Genomic DNA, 13765 nt, shown 5'->3' with positions numbered 1-13765 from the left:
CCAGTTCCAACTGTTGTTTCCTGACCTGCATACAGATTTCTCAGGAGGGAGGTCAGGTGGTCTGGTATTCCCATCTCTTTAAGAATTTTCCAGAGTTTTTTGTGATCCACACAGTCAAAGGCTTTGGCATTATCAATAAAGCAGAAGTAGATGTCTTTCTGGAAAATGATCCAATGGATGTTGGCAATTTGATCTCTGGTTCCTCTGCCTTTTCTAAATCCAGCTTGAACATCTGAAAGTTTTCAATTCACGTACTGTTGAAGCCTGGCTTGGAGAATTTTGAGCATCACTTTGCTAGCATGCAAGATGAGTGCAACTGTGCAGTAGTTTGAGCATTCTTTGGCATTGCCTTTCTTTGGGATTGGAATGAAAACTGACCTTTTCCAGTCCTGTGGCCACTGCTGAGTTTTCCAAATTTGCTGGCTTATTGAGTGCAGCACTTTCCCCTTGTAGCTCAGTAGGTAAAGAATCTGCCTGCATTGCAGGAGACCCAGGTTCAATCCCTGGGTTGGGAAGATCCCCTGGAGAAGGAAATGGTGACTCACTCCAGTACCCTTGCCTGGAAGATCTCATGGACAGAGGAGCCTGGTGGGCTGCAGATGGGGTTGCAAAGAGTCGGGCATGACTGAGCAACTAACACTTACTTACTTCCACAGCATCATCTTTTAGGATTTGAAACAGCTGCACTGGAATTCCATCACCTTCGCTAGCTTTGTTCATAGTGATGCATCCTAAGGCCCATTTGACTTCGCATTCCAGAATGTCTGGGTCTAGGTGAGGTGATCACACCGTCCTGATTATCTGGATCGTGAAGATCTTTTTTATATAGTTCTGTGTATTCTTGCCACCTCTTCTTAATATCTTCTGCTTCCGTTAGGTTCATACCATTTCTGTCCTTTATTGTGCCCATCTTTGCATGAAACATTCCCTTGGCATCTCTAATTTTCTTGAAGAGATCTCTAGTCTTTCCCATTCTATTGTTTTCCTCTATTTCTTTGCATTAATCACTGAGGAAGGCTATCTTATCTCTCCTTGCTATTCTTTTGATCTCTGCATTCAAATGGGTATATATTTCCTTTTCTCCTTTGCCTTTTGCTTCTTTTCTCAGCTATTTGTAAGGTCTCCTCAGACAACCATTCTGCCTTTTTAAAATAACAGGGAAGCAACACAGCCCCGCCCATTAACATAAAATTGGATTAAAGATTTACTGAGCCTGGCACCACCCATCAGAACAAGACCCAGTTTCCCCCTCAGTCAGTCTCTCCCATCAGGAAGCTTCCATAAGCCTCTTATCCTTCTCCATCAGAGGGTACAGACTGAAAGCCACAATCACAGAAAACTAACCAATCTGATCACATGGACCACAGCCTTGTCTAACTCAATGAAACTATGAGCCATGCCATGTAGGGCCACCCAAGACCGACGGGTCATGGTAGAGAGTTCTGACAAAACGTGGTCCACTGGAGAAGGGAATGGCAAACCACTTCAGTATTCTTGCCTTGAGAACCCCATGAACAGTATGAAAAGGCAAAAAGATAGGACACTGAAAGATGAACTCCCCAGGTCGGTACGTGCCCAATATGCTACTGGAGATCAGTGGAGAAATAACTCCAGAAACAATGAAGAGACAAAGCCAAAGCAAAACCAACACCCAGTTGTGGATGTGACTGGTGATAGAAGCAAGGTCTGATACTGTAAAGACCAATATTGCATAGGAACCTGGAATGTCAGGTCCATGAATCAATGCAAATTCCAAGTGGTCAAACAGGAGATGGCAAGAGTGAACGGCGACATTTTAGGAATCAACGAACTAAAATGGACTGGAGTGGGTGAATTTAACTCAGATGACTATTATATCTACTACCATGGGCAAGACTCCCTTAGAAGAAATGGAGTAGTTATCATAGTCAACAAAAGAGTCTGAAATGCAGTACTTGGATGCAATCTCAAAAACGACAGAATGATCTGTTTGTTTCCAAGGCAAACCATTCAATATCACAGTAATCCAAGTCTATGCCCCGACCAGTAATACTAAAGAAGCTGAGGTTGAAAGGTTCTATGAAGACCTACAAGACCTTCTAGAACTAACACCCAGAAAAGATGTCCTTTTCATTATAGGGGACTGGAATGCAAAAGTAGGAAGTCAAGAAATACCTGGAGTAACAGGCAAGTTACTTGGGCTTGGAGTACAGAATGAAGCAGGGCAAAGGCTAATAGAGTTTTGCCAAGAGAACACACTGGTCATAGCAAACACCCTCTTCCAACAACCCAAGAGACAACTTTACATGTGGACATCACCAGATGGTCAATACAGAAATCAGATTGATTATATTCTTTGCAGCCAAAGATGGAGAAGCTCTATATAGTCAGCAAAAACAAGACCAGGAGCTGACTGTGGCTCAGATCATGAACTCCTTATTGCCAAATTCAGACTTAAGTTGAAGAAAATAGGGAAAACCATTAGACCATTCAGGTATGACCTAAAACAAATCCCTTATGATTATACAGTGGAAGTGACAAATAGATTCAAGGGATTAGATCTGATAAGAGTGCCTGAAGAACTATGGACGGAGGTTCGTGACATTGTACAGGAGGCAGTGATCAAGACCATCCCCAAGAAAAAGAAGTGCAAAAAGGAAAAATGGTTGAAAGCACAACCCATTGCTTTTCTGCCTGACCTTTTACCCACTTTTGCACTCTCTCCCTGACAAACTTTCTCCCAACTTACAAAACAACTAGCCTAACTTAAAGTCACATCTATCGAAAGGAATGCTAAAAAAAAAATGAAACTGTTAATTGCTCAGTCGTGTTCAACTCTTTGTAACCCCATGGACTGTAGCCTGCCAGGCTCCTCTGTCCATGGGATTCTCCAGGCAAGAATACTGGATTGGGTTGCCATTTCCTTTTCCAGAGGATCTTCCCAACCCAGGGATCAAACCCAGGTATCCTGCATTGCAGGTAGATTCTTTACTTTCTGAGCCACCGGGGAAGCCCAAATGAAACCCAGTATTTCAGTGCCGAGGAATGTTACAGAAAGCTCCTATATTGGGAAAACCAATGTCTTTAAATAAAATTTCCAGTGGTTTAAGCATCCTTGTGTGTGTGTGTGTGTGTGTGTGTGTGTGTGTGTGTGTGTGAGAGAGAGAGAGAGAGAGAGAGAGAGAGAGACTACACACACTTTCAGGCAAATGGGGAGAGTAAATAGACTTCTGTAAAATAATGCAGCCAGTCACTAAAAGAGTAAATAAGCAAATAATAAAGAGCCCTGGGGGCGGGTGGCAGGGTGCTGGTACTGAAATGTTATATTATCTAAAACATCCAGTTTTCAGCAAAAAATTATGAGACATGCATGGGGACTGAATTCACACCCTAGTAGTGAAAGTGCCAAGTCCTAACCCCTGGACCACCAGGGAATTCCCAAATATGGTACTTTCTAAATTAATACAGTAACAATCCTTTTTTGTTATAGATGGAGACCAAAAAATCTTGTATTATCAATAAAGAGCCTAGGAAACAGATTAACATCAATAACACCAGTCCTGGAAACTGGGTTGCTTATAACTTAAAGAAAACAAAGCAAGCAAATTTGGGGGTCTGGGCTGTTAAAGTCCACTGGTCTATTTCAGTGATCACTGCTGTTTTAATTACTATAGATAAAAATGACAAAGAACAGTAAATAACAGCAGAATAATTCCATGACGGTAAACCTTTAGATCTGTCTTTATTACTTTTAGTCAAGTTTATAGAACAACAGCAGTTCTATAAATATCATTACCACCATTTTACAGATGAGGAAATTGGGGCTCAAAGTCAAAGTGTTAGTCACTCAGTCATGTCTGACTCTTTGCAACCCCATGGATGGAGGCCCACCAGGTTCCTCTGTCCATGGAATTTCCCAGGTAAGAATACTGGAGGGGGTTGCCATTCCCTTCTCCAAGGGATCTTCCTGATCCAGGGATTCTCCAGCATTGAAGGCAGATAGATTCTTTACTGCCTGAGCCACCAGAAATGTTTAAATAACATGTTTGGAGCTACATGGCCACCAGAGGGCAGAGCACAGCAGGCAGGTATATGGAGAATGGACACTCCAAGTTGACCCTGAGACCCGAGGCAGGCTAGGGAGTTAACAGCAGGAATGCTGCCCCTTCTAAGCCCAAGCTTCCTGAGCATGGCCTTCGAGGTTCACAGCATTCCAGCTTCAATTTGTCAGATCTCATCAGCTGCTGCTCCCCTACCCCCTGCACATGCTATGCCCCATGTGATTCCATGAATGTATCATCTTGTTTCATACTTGCCAGCCTTTGGACAGGGCTCTTCCCTCTGCCTACAGTACCCTGCCTATTTACCTGGACCATCCCATTTTCTCTCAACCTGGCCTGACTCATTTGTTGGATCTCCTCAGTGAGGTTCTCTCTATACTCTATTATACAAGTAAAACGCTCTTCATTTGCACTGTAAATATTCTTTACATGGTCAGCCCTGCCACAAGACCACAACCATCTTCAAAGCAGTAACTATGTAAAATTCATCTTTTACCCCCAGGTCTCAGCACAGTGTCCTGCACAATGTAAACTTGAGAAAGAGTAAATGATGCCCCACCCAGATCTCCTTTGCTAGCTAGCAAACCCATCTCCCAGCTACTGCCTGTTGGCTGCTAATGGCTCACAGCTGTCCCCTTCCCCAAGGGCTGGAGTCTTGCCAGGGAGATTATACTCAGTTTCCCTCCCAGGGGCAGCCAGCAGCCAATAATTGCTCTACACCTGCCCTTAACCATAACTGGCTAAGGCTAGACTTTCCTAAGACCATATCTTCACTTTAGCTACTCCCACTTCCCTACCTTCTTATCCTTGCTCCCTTATAAGTTTCTCCTGAGAGCACTCCCTCAACAAATCATGTACATTCAAATACAGTCTCAGTTTCTGCTTCCGGCCATCCCTAAAACAACATGTGAAACTTCACTTGGAGGCACACTTTAAAAAGTATCTTAGAATAAAATTTCTTGCTAAGCAAAACCATAAGTAAGTACAGTGCAAAGCACCTCACTGTCTTACATCTGTATACGTTATTCAGTTGTTTATATTCTAGTCTTCTATTCAGGGTGCAGACTTTACAAAGGCATTATTTTCTTCCTTACCTCCCACAATGAGTATTCCTTTGTTTTGGCAGAAATGAAATATGTACCAGCCCTCACCTTGCACCCTTGAGAACAGTAATTTGAAGGCAGTTTTCAGATCTTATTCCTACTATAATCTCACTCAAGATGATTAACAGGATTCTGATTTATCTTAAGTGCTGTAAGCCACGCAAAATACAATTGTATAAAGTAAATGCATTCCTTGGGTGAAACTCCTTCTTAAAGGAGCACTGTCGGAAGTCAACCCAACTAGGATTATTTGGGGCCGAGAATCTAAGTCTGTGGTTTGGTGGCTACTTGATTCCCCATTAATGTTCCACAGAAGAGCAGGGGGCAGGAAAAGTGATTAACTCAAACATAGCCCTTTCCTTTCCTTCTATATGCCCACCAGACATACTTATGAAATGCGTGGTCAGTGCAAAGAGCCACAATTGAGTGCCATCTGTGGGGCTATGCAGCAGCTTAAAAATAATCTGAGGCTCCGCTTTAAACATATCCACACCCTTTGATCCAGGAATTCTACTTCCAACATCTATGTCTGAAAAATAATCCAAAACACAGAAAATGATTTATGAACAAAATGTTCATTAAAGCTCCCTAATAAAAATAAATGGAAAAAAAATAAATAAATGGAATCTAGCTATCAAACAAAAGAGGAATAAAGTATATTAATATTATGGTATTTCATTCAATTATTTAAACATGATATATAGAAAATGTGTATGTTAAAACATTAAGTGGAAAAAACAGTATAAAATTAGTTTTATAGCAAGATTGTATCTATGAAATAAAATATATAGAAAATAATGAAGGCCATAAACCAATTTACTGACATTAGTTGCATCAATAACACTGAAGTTTTCTGAGTGACAAACATTCTTTCCAATTTTTTCCATTCTCTACATTTTTTACAGTACACACAGGACATTTATAACTAGAAAAAACTTCTAAGATTTCAAGGTATTTGTTCCCCATGTCACTCACAAATGATGCAGCTGACCTGAAAAATTGAAACTATGAAAGTGATTGTCACTGTTGTTCAAGATGGACATCAAGCAGAGCAGAAAAGCACAATATAATCAATTGGATATAGAAACCTCCATATTTATAAAGTTAGTCCCCAAAGTACCAAACCTTACAGTTCAGAAAAGACAAAGACAAATATCTAAAGCAGTGGTTTCCAACGGAAGGCAATTTTGTTCCCTGGGGACAATGTGGCAATATCTAGAAACATCTTTGGTTGTCGCAATTGGCAAGGGGCGTTGCTACTGACATTTAGGGGATAAACACCAAGGGGGCTGCTACATATCCTGCAATACACATATTTATCTGGTCCAAAATGTCAATACTGCCAAGGCTGAGAAATCTTGCTCTACAAGAATGAAACAGATGGATAAGTATCAAGAAGAGTGTGGAAATTGTTGACTTTATTCACCCAATCACAAAGTTAAAGTAACAAAGGGGCACTCCCTGTAACCTAAAGGCAATTTTATCAAAAAGAAAGCAGGACTTTGAGCAATGCTTAGGGAACTTAGAGAACTCATCAACTCAAGAAGTGGAACAGAATGAAAATGTAAACAGGTTCAAGAAGGACTGAGATAAAAATCAGGGAAGATAAATTCATGATGGTATTTGGAAGTAATCCGTAAGTAAAAAGAGCATCTGAAAGTACAGCTCCCTTAGACTTTCAGGAATACCCTTCAGAGCCATTAATGGAGAGAGACGTTTGAGTTAGGTCACTAGTCAGACCAGAGTAGAACACTTCTTTCATCCTTAAGGATCAATTCCTGCCCATGTGGGCAAAGAACCTCCCAAACTATTCCTTAAACAGAAGTCATAAATATTATAAATGTATTTCTTAAGTAGTCCAGTAACTAAAACCATAAATACTGAACAGAGTAAACAAAAAATAATCAGAAGAAAAAGAACATATCCTACATATTTTACTGCTTCTCTTTTGTCTTTAAAAAAGATACCAGAAGTTGAAGTAGGTGAACTTTTCTGTACTTTCTAAAAATAAGCCTGCCTTCATCTCAGTCATCTTAAAGCTTGTTTTTAAAAATTAAAAGACACATCGTGTGACTCATGAGCCCCCTGTGATCAGATAAGTAGTCTGGAGGTCAACTCTTTTCCAAAGCTCTCAAAAACCATTAAAGAAAAAAGAAGAAAATACAATTTACCTAGATAGGTGCCTGCCACTCAGTAAAGTACTTCTATGTCAACCACAGTTATCCCTGTTGCCAGGAAACAGGCTTACCCTCTTTAATGTTAATAGACATGTTAACAAATTTCAAACCTCCTGGGTAGAAATCATCTTGCATGGGAAGGCCACATTGGGAAGGGAGTTTAAATCAAGGTCCAGCAAACTTTTTTTTTTTTAAAGAACCAGATAGCAAATATGTTTGGCTTTGTAGGCCACATGGTCTCTGTGGCAATTACTCAAATCTGCTATTGTAGTATGAAAGCAACCACAGACAGTACATAAACAAATGATCGTGGCTCTGTTCGAATAAAACTTTATCATACTAAAATTCAAATTTCACATAATTTTCACATATAATGAAATACCATTCATTTTTTCAAATTCACTGAACATTTCACTAAACATATAACTAAAAATGTTAAAAGCCATTCTTAGCTCCCAGGCCATACAGAAACAAGTGGCAGGCTAGATTTCGCTCACAGGTCACACCTTGTCAACCTCTGATCTAAACTACAAGAAACCTTTCTTTTAATGATAGAATATTTAAAATTTGAAGCATACAACTGAATTATCACTATCCTAACAACACTCCCTCCTTCCCAATCTCTCAGTCCACTGGTTAATATAGACCTCACTGGAAGGTTTTTAGCTTGGGTGGCCTATTCTAATGGTCCTAGACCCTTTCTAAATTAAAATGTTTTGTGTCTTTTAAGCAAAAAAGGCCTCAGTTCTAGTAACTTTTAAAAAATTAGTAGTACATTTTCTTTCTTTTCTTTTGACCACATCTCATGGCTTGCAAGATCTTAGTTCCCTGGCCAGGGACTGAACCTGGGTCATGGTAGTGACAGTGCAGAGTCCTAACCACTGGACCACCAGGGAATTCCCCACATTTTCTTTTTAATTTATAACATATATTCAACAATTTCAACTACCCAGATAAATAAGTAGGTTTGGCATCTTAAGAATAAAGAGATATATGTACAAAACATAAATCCTTTTAAGATTAAATACCATTTGCAAATAAGACCTTTTAAGAATTAAGTAAATCAACAACAGCTTTTACTATGAAATACATAATTCTTTCTCTAGACAGAAACTCAAAACAACTTTAAAAAATAATGATTTCCATTATGTCTTATCTCCTGCTGTGGGTTGCTTCCACATTTAAATTTAGTCACGTGTACCCCTAATACATTTACAATAACATCTACCTGATTGAAAATGATCATCAGAATTTATTAGGAGGAAAAATACCTTTATCCCAGATTTTAGAAAGAATACCAGGTCTCACATGTAAGGTCAAACAAATAAACAACCCCAAACTTACTGAGCAAGAGCAAATCCACTGCACATCAACCGTTAGTACTGTATTAATAGATGGCAGGCACTGCACTGGCCACCAGAATGGAAAAACCAAGTCTTTTGGCTCCCTCAGAGACAGGTCACAAGACCAGGTGCGCTAGACACACTGTTACTATGGCTTGGGTGATCACAGCCTAAAGCTAGTGACCAATGATGTATGACAAACCAATCAGAGGGGGGTTTTGGGGTTAATCCCAAATCAATCAAGGTGGTGTGGGTGTGAAGTGAGGGGGGTTACAGTTAAACGTTCACCTCTGATCAGAGATATACTAAAGGCCAAAGAGTAGTCAGACAGGGAAGTTAACATACAAGGGAAAGGATCAGCACTGACTTTGAGGACAACAAAAAGTGAGAAAATGAAACGGCTACAAATTTTTCTCAGGAGAAATGAAAAGTGGCTGGGCCATAGATGCCAACACAGGTTAAACCCTGAGAAAATTATCTGGCCTCCCCAGCAGAGATTCTCAATCCCTATTAAACATTTTCTGGGATTAAAAATCATCTGGGGAGATTGTAAAAATTCCACCGCCCAAACTGCACCCATTACCAATTTTCAAAGAGCCAACTTTTGGATTCATTGTTGTTCTCTGTTGTTTTTGTTTTCAATTATATTAACTATTCTTTATTATTTCCTTCCTCCAGCTTACTCTCGGTTTATTTTGCTCTTCTTTTTTCTATTTTCTCAAGGTGGAAGCTTATTCATTTGTGACTTTTCATCTACTCCTCATATAAGCACTTAGTGCTATGAATTTCCCACTCAGCATTGATTTTGTTACAAGCTACAAGTTTTTATATGCGGCATTTTCATTTTCACTCAGGTCAATGCATTTTATTTCCCTTGGAGACTTCCTCCTCGACCCATGGATTAATAAGTGTGTTGTTTAGTTTCCAAGTGTTTGAAGACTTTCCTGTAGTCTGTTTTTCATTTCTAGTGTGATTCCATTATGGTCAGATAATATACTCTGTATGATTTTAATTCTTTCATATTTGTTGGTTTTCTTTTTTTTTCATGACCTGGGATATAGCCTATCTTGGTGAATATTACATGTGCACTTGAAAAGTAAGTATATAATACTGCTGAAGTTCCCAACTATAACTGTGGATTTATATCTATTAATATTTCTCGTCTAGAGTTTTGCTTCATGTACTTTGAACTTCTGTTGTTTGGTGCATACACATTTAAGATTGTCCTGTCTTCTGGGTGGATTGACCCTCTGAATCATTATGTGGTGCACCTTTTGTTTTTTGTAATTTTTTTTGCTCTGATGTCTAATTTATCTGATATTAGTATAGCCACCCCAGCTTTCTTTTGATTGGCATGTCCATGGTATGTCTTTTTTCACCCATTTACTTTTAAACTACCTGTATTTTTGTATTTAGTTCGAATAGTGTGAAATGTGTCTACTCCATTTTGCTTGGAACAGGAAATTTGTTTTCTACATTATTTCTGCAATTCCTGTCTAAATTTAGACATATTATCTCAAAATCTCTTATTTCAAAATAAAAAATGTGACTGTTAAAAATGTAAGTATACAATTAAAGGGGCATTTTATTCATGTCCCTAATATGATGGGAGAGTATTAAGAAAGCAAAATCAACCTGAGAGATTTTCACTTACTGCACTCTCTCAGAACAAGGAAACAAAGAAAACAGGTAAAACTTATAGGCCTAGAAGTAACTGGGAGGCTGATCCCCTATCTGAGGGCCATAAGAAGGAAAGTCAGTTGGTAACAAGGATGCATCTATTTTTCCTTAAAAGATAAATAGCCACCACATCTGGTGCTCATTCTTGGATCAGGGGAGTTGTTTTTTCCCCCAATACTTGCATTTTCCAGTTTCTCTGTATGGATTTGTTGTTTTACTACATACTAGCATTTTCAAACGGTTAACAGAATTTAAAGTGTTCAACTTGAGAAGGAATAAAACTCTAAGTAATTAGTTATACCACTTGTTAGTTCTGTAAAAGAAGTGAGTGAGAAAGCTGGAAAGTACTGACTAAAATGTGGCTTTCTGAGAATTAGTTGAGTTCAGTAATTTATGCTGTTCATGCTTCAGTACCCCAGGAAGCCAGATTTGGATACAGATAAGTAGTCATTTGAAACTAACAGCAAAATTTACCCCTGAACTGTTTTAAACACGACCCAAAAGAACCACTAAAAAGATCTAAGACGAGGACTAGAGAGCATAGATGGAAACTATCTGCTCTTGGCCCTTAAAAAAAAAAAACAAAAAACCTCTATGTAAACTAAAAGCATTCATATAGGAATCCGAATCACAGAAAGAGAAAAGGAAACAGGTTTTTCTTCTCTATCCATCTCAGTGCAATTTTAATTATTATAAGTAACAGTGTTTTACGAAAACGATGGACAAATAAAAAAACTCTCAAAAATCTGAAATAAAGGCTTTGCTGTTGTGTGTAGAAAATGACTACTTTGTCAAAAATACCTGTGAACTCAGACCATGACTGACTGTCATAGTGATGAAACTTTCCTGGACACTGAGCCTCAATATTTTCTTATCTGAGAATCTGCACTTTAATTTCATCCTTCAAGATCAAAGGTATGTAAGTTAACTTGGTCCATTGATTTGATCAATCTATGGAGAGCTGCCAGGCAACACAAGTCCACAGAATAACTCATCAGTTTATAATGCTTAAAACAACTTTGGGCAAAGTGTCGAGAATTGAACAGAGACTAAAACACCCAAAGACACTCACCAACCAATATATCTTTCTACACATCTAAATCTAACCTCTATTTGACCACGCCAGTGATAGGGAGCAACTATCTAACAAGGCAATCCATTTCATTTTTAGACAGCTCTAAACAAAGAATAACTTTCTATGAATAGAATAAAAAGTCTGCCTTTATACTAAGACTTGTTTCTGTTAACAGATTCCAATCTCTCCCTACCTTTATTCCCAAATTATCTCTTGCCTTACATCATTTTTCTCTGTGTGCTGTGCTCAGTTGCTCAGTCGTGTCTGACTGTTTGCGACCACATAGACTGTAGCCCGCCAGGCTCCTCTATGGGTGTTCTTCAGGCAAGAATACTGGAGTGGGTTACCATGCCCTCCTCCTGGGGATCTTACCAACCCAAGGATCAAACCCAAGTCTCCCGCATTGCAGGCGGATTCTTTACCGTCTGAGCCACCAAGGAAGCCCAAGAATACTGGAGTGGGTAGCCTATCCCTTCTCCAAGGGAACTTCCCAACCCAGGAATTGAACTGGCGTCTCCTGCATTGCAGGTGGATTCTTTACAAGCATTCTTTACCCAGGAAGCACTCATTTTTCTCTATTTAATACCTAATCTCTTTCCCTTCTTTTGGAAACTTCTCAAAATGTAGTCTATGGTCTGTCTTCCCTTCCTTGCTCTCAGTCACTCCTCAATTGGCTTCTATAGAGTTCTTGGAAAAGTCACCAGTTTGTGCAGTCTCAACCCCCATCTCTTAAGTATCTGTATGTTGCATTTGACATATGATCGTTCAGTCCCTCCCTCCCACTTTCCCTCTTGAAACAGATTCCTTGGTTTCCAAAGGCTTTTTTCTGGGTTCCCTGTATTGCTCCCTCATATCCTTTTCTTCCTCTAACCATCTTATAAGTGGTGGTGTCTCCCCAAAGTGCCCTACTACACTAAATCCATGTTATGGCTCCCAGAATAGAAAGAGGCATAGGAGGACAGAGGAAGGAAAGGAAAAGATAAAAAAAAAATTGACCACCACCATCCTCCTATCCACAACCCCCACCAACCAGACACATCAACCTGAAAGATGATCAACACCAACACCATTATCTTTTCTCTACTGGTTTTCTCCTTTCTAGTGGTTTCAGTTGGCACCCTCCATGTAGCTACAAAATCTAGAAAAAATTCCTTAACTCTTCCTCTCTCTCATCCTAGAACATCCTCATCAAACCCTGCTAAGCTAACCTCTGAAATAATATTCTAAATTAATATTCCTATCCCATTTTAGCCTTCATTTTCCTAGCTTGGAACTTAACCATCTCCTGAAACTGCAACAGCAGCTTCCTAACTTGTCTTGGGGCTCCTGATCTTGTTGTCCTCAATTCACCCTCTACCCAAATGCCAGAGACTTACCTGAAACACAAATTGGACCATGTCCCCTCATTGTTGAAACTTTAATGGCTTCCCTTCGCTCCTAGATCTTTATTAATGTCCTCATCAAGGCCAACAAGATCCTCCAAAGTTGAGCTACACCTACTTCTGCAGCTTTATCCCTCAACACACTATGCTCCAGTTTTATGCTCAAACAATGCTGAACCTCTGTAGTTTCCACACTCACGTTGCACAGAAAGAGAAAAGGAAACAGGTTTTTCTCCTCTATCCATCTCAGTGCAATTTTAATTATTATAAGGAATATAATAAAATCATACCAGTTATCTACTGCTATGTAACCATTATAAAACACAGTGGCATAAAGAACCATCATTTTATCATCTTACAAATTCTGTTGCTGTATAAAATCATACTATTCCTTCTGCCTGGAAGGCTCTCTTCTAACTTCCTCACTTTGCAAACACTCATTCTCATAAGGCTTAGCAAACATGTCACCTCTTCTAAAAAGCCTCCCTTGTCTGACTCACCCCCTTGACAAGTGCCGCCAAAGCAGTATGCTCTCAGAGTGGGCTGTGTACAGCACCATCACTTACATAAGCTATTTTGTAGTCACCGATACATGTTTAAAAATCTCCAACTAGAATATGAGTTCCTACCAAGTATGGCTAGATTTCTTAAGAAATTTATAGCGGAAGTTACTGTTTCTTTAGCTCTTTTAAAATAAACTTTAAAATCACTCTAAAATGATTCTCATTGGGAGTAAATGTATTTGCTGGTGGCTACTTTGGACAACTGTTCTCACTTTGAAGTTTTAGTCTGTAAGCTAACTTTGGAGAAAGTTCATTTCCCTCCTTCTTCATTGACCTTTCCATTGAGAGTGGCTTCCTCCCAGCATTCTCAGTCCCATCCCACCAATAGGGATAAAAGTACAGCTGCAGACAGTAAACTTTACACACGGACACACACACGGACACACACACACACACACACCA

At 39.4% G+C, this 13765-nt stretch overlaps 1 protein-coding gene and 1 non-coding gene across 3 annotated transcripts in view; both read right to left on the bottom strand.

Moving 5' to 3' along the window:
* Positions 1-13765, bottom strand: part of JADE3 (jade family PHD finger 3) — a 138673-nt gene that overhangs the window by 69010 nt on the left and 55898 nt on the right. The window lies entirely within an intron of this gene.
* TRNAD-GUC lies at positions 8145-8216 on the bottom strand. Its single transcript has one exon. It is a non-coding gene; the product is annotated as a tRNA-Asp (tRNA).

The sequence above is a fragment of the Cervus canadensis genome, chromosome X (assembly GCF_019320065.1).
Source record: "Cervus canadensis isolate Bull #8, Minnesota chromosome X, ASM1932006v1, whole genome shotgun sequence".
In the NCBI taxonomy this organism is placed as follows: Eukaryota; Metazoa; Chordata; class Mammalia; order Artiodactyla; family Cervidae; genus Cervus; species Cervus canadensis.
The sequence above is the reverse complement of the archived record's forward strand: the minus strand, read 5'-3'. Positions and strand labels throughout refer to the sequence as shown.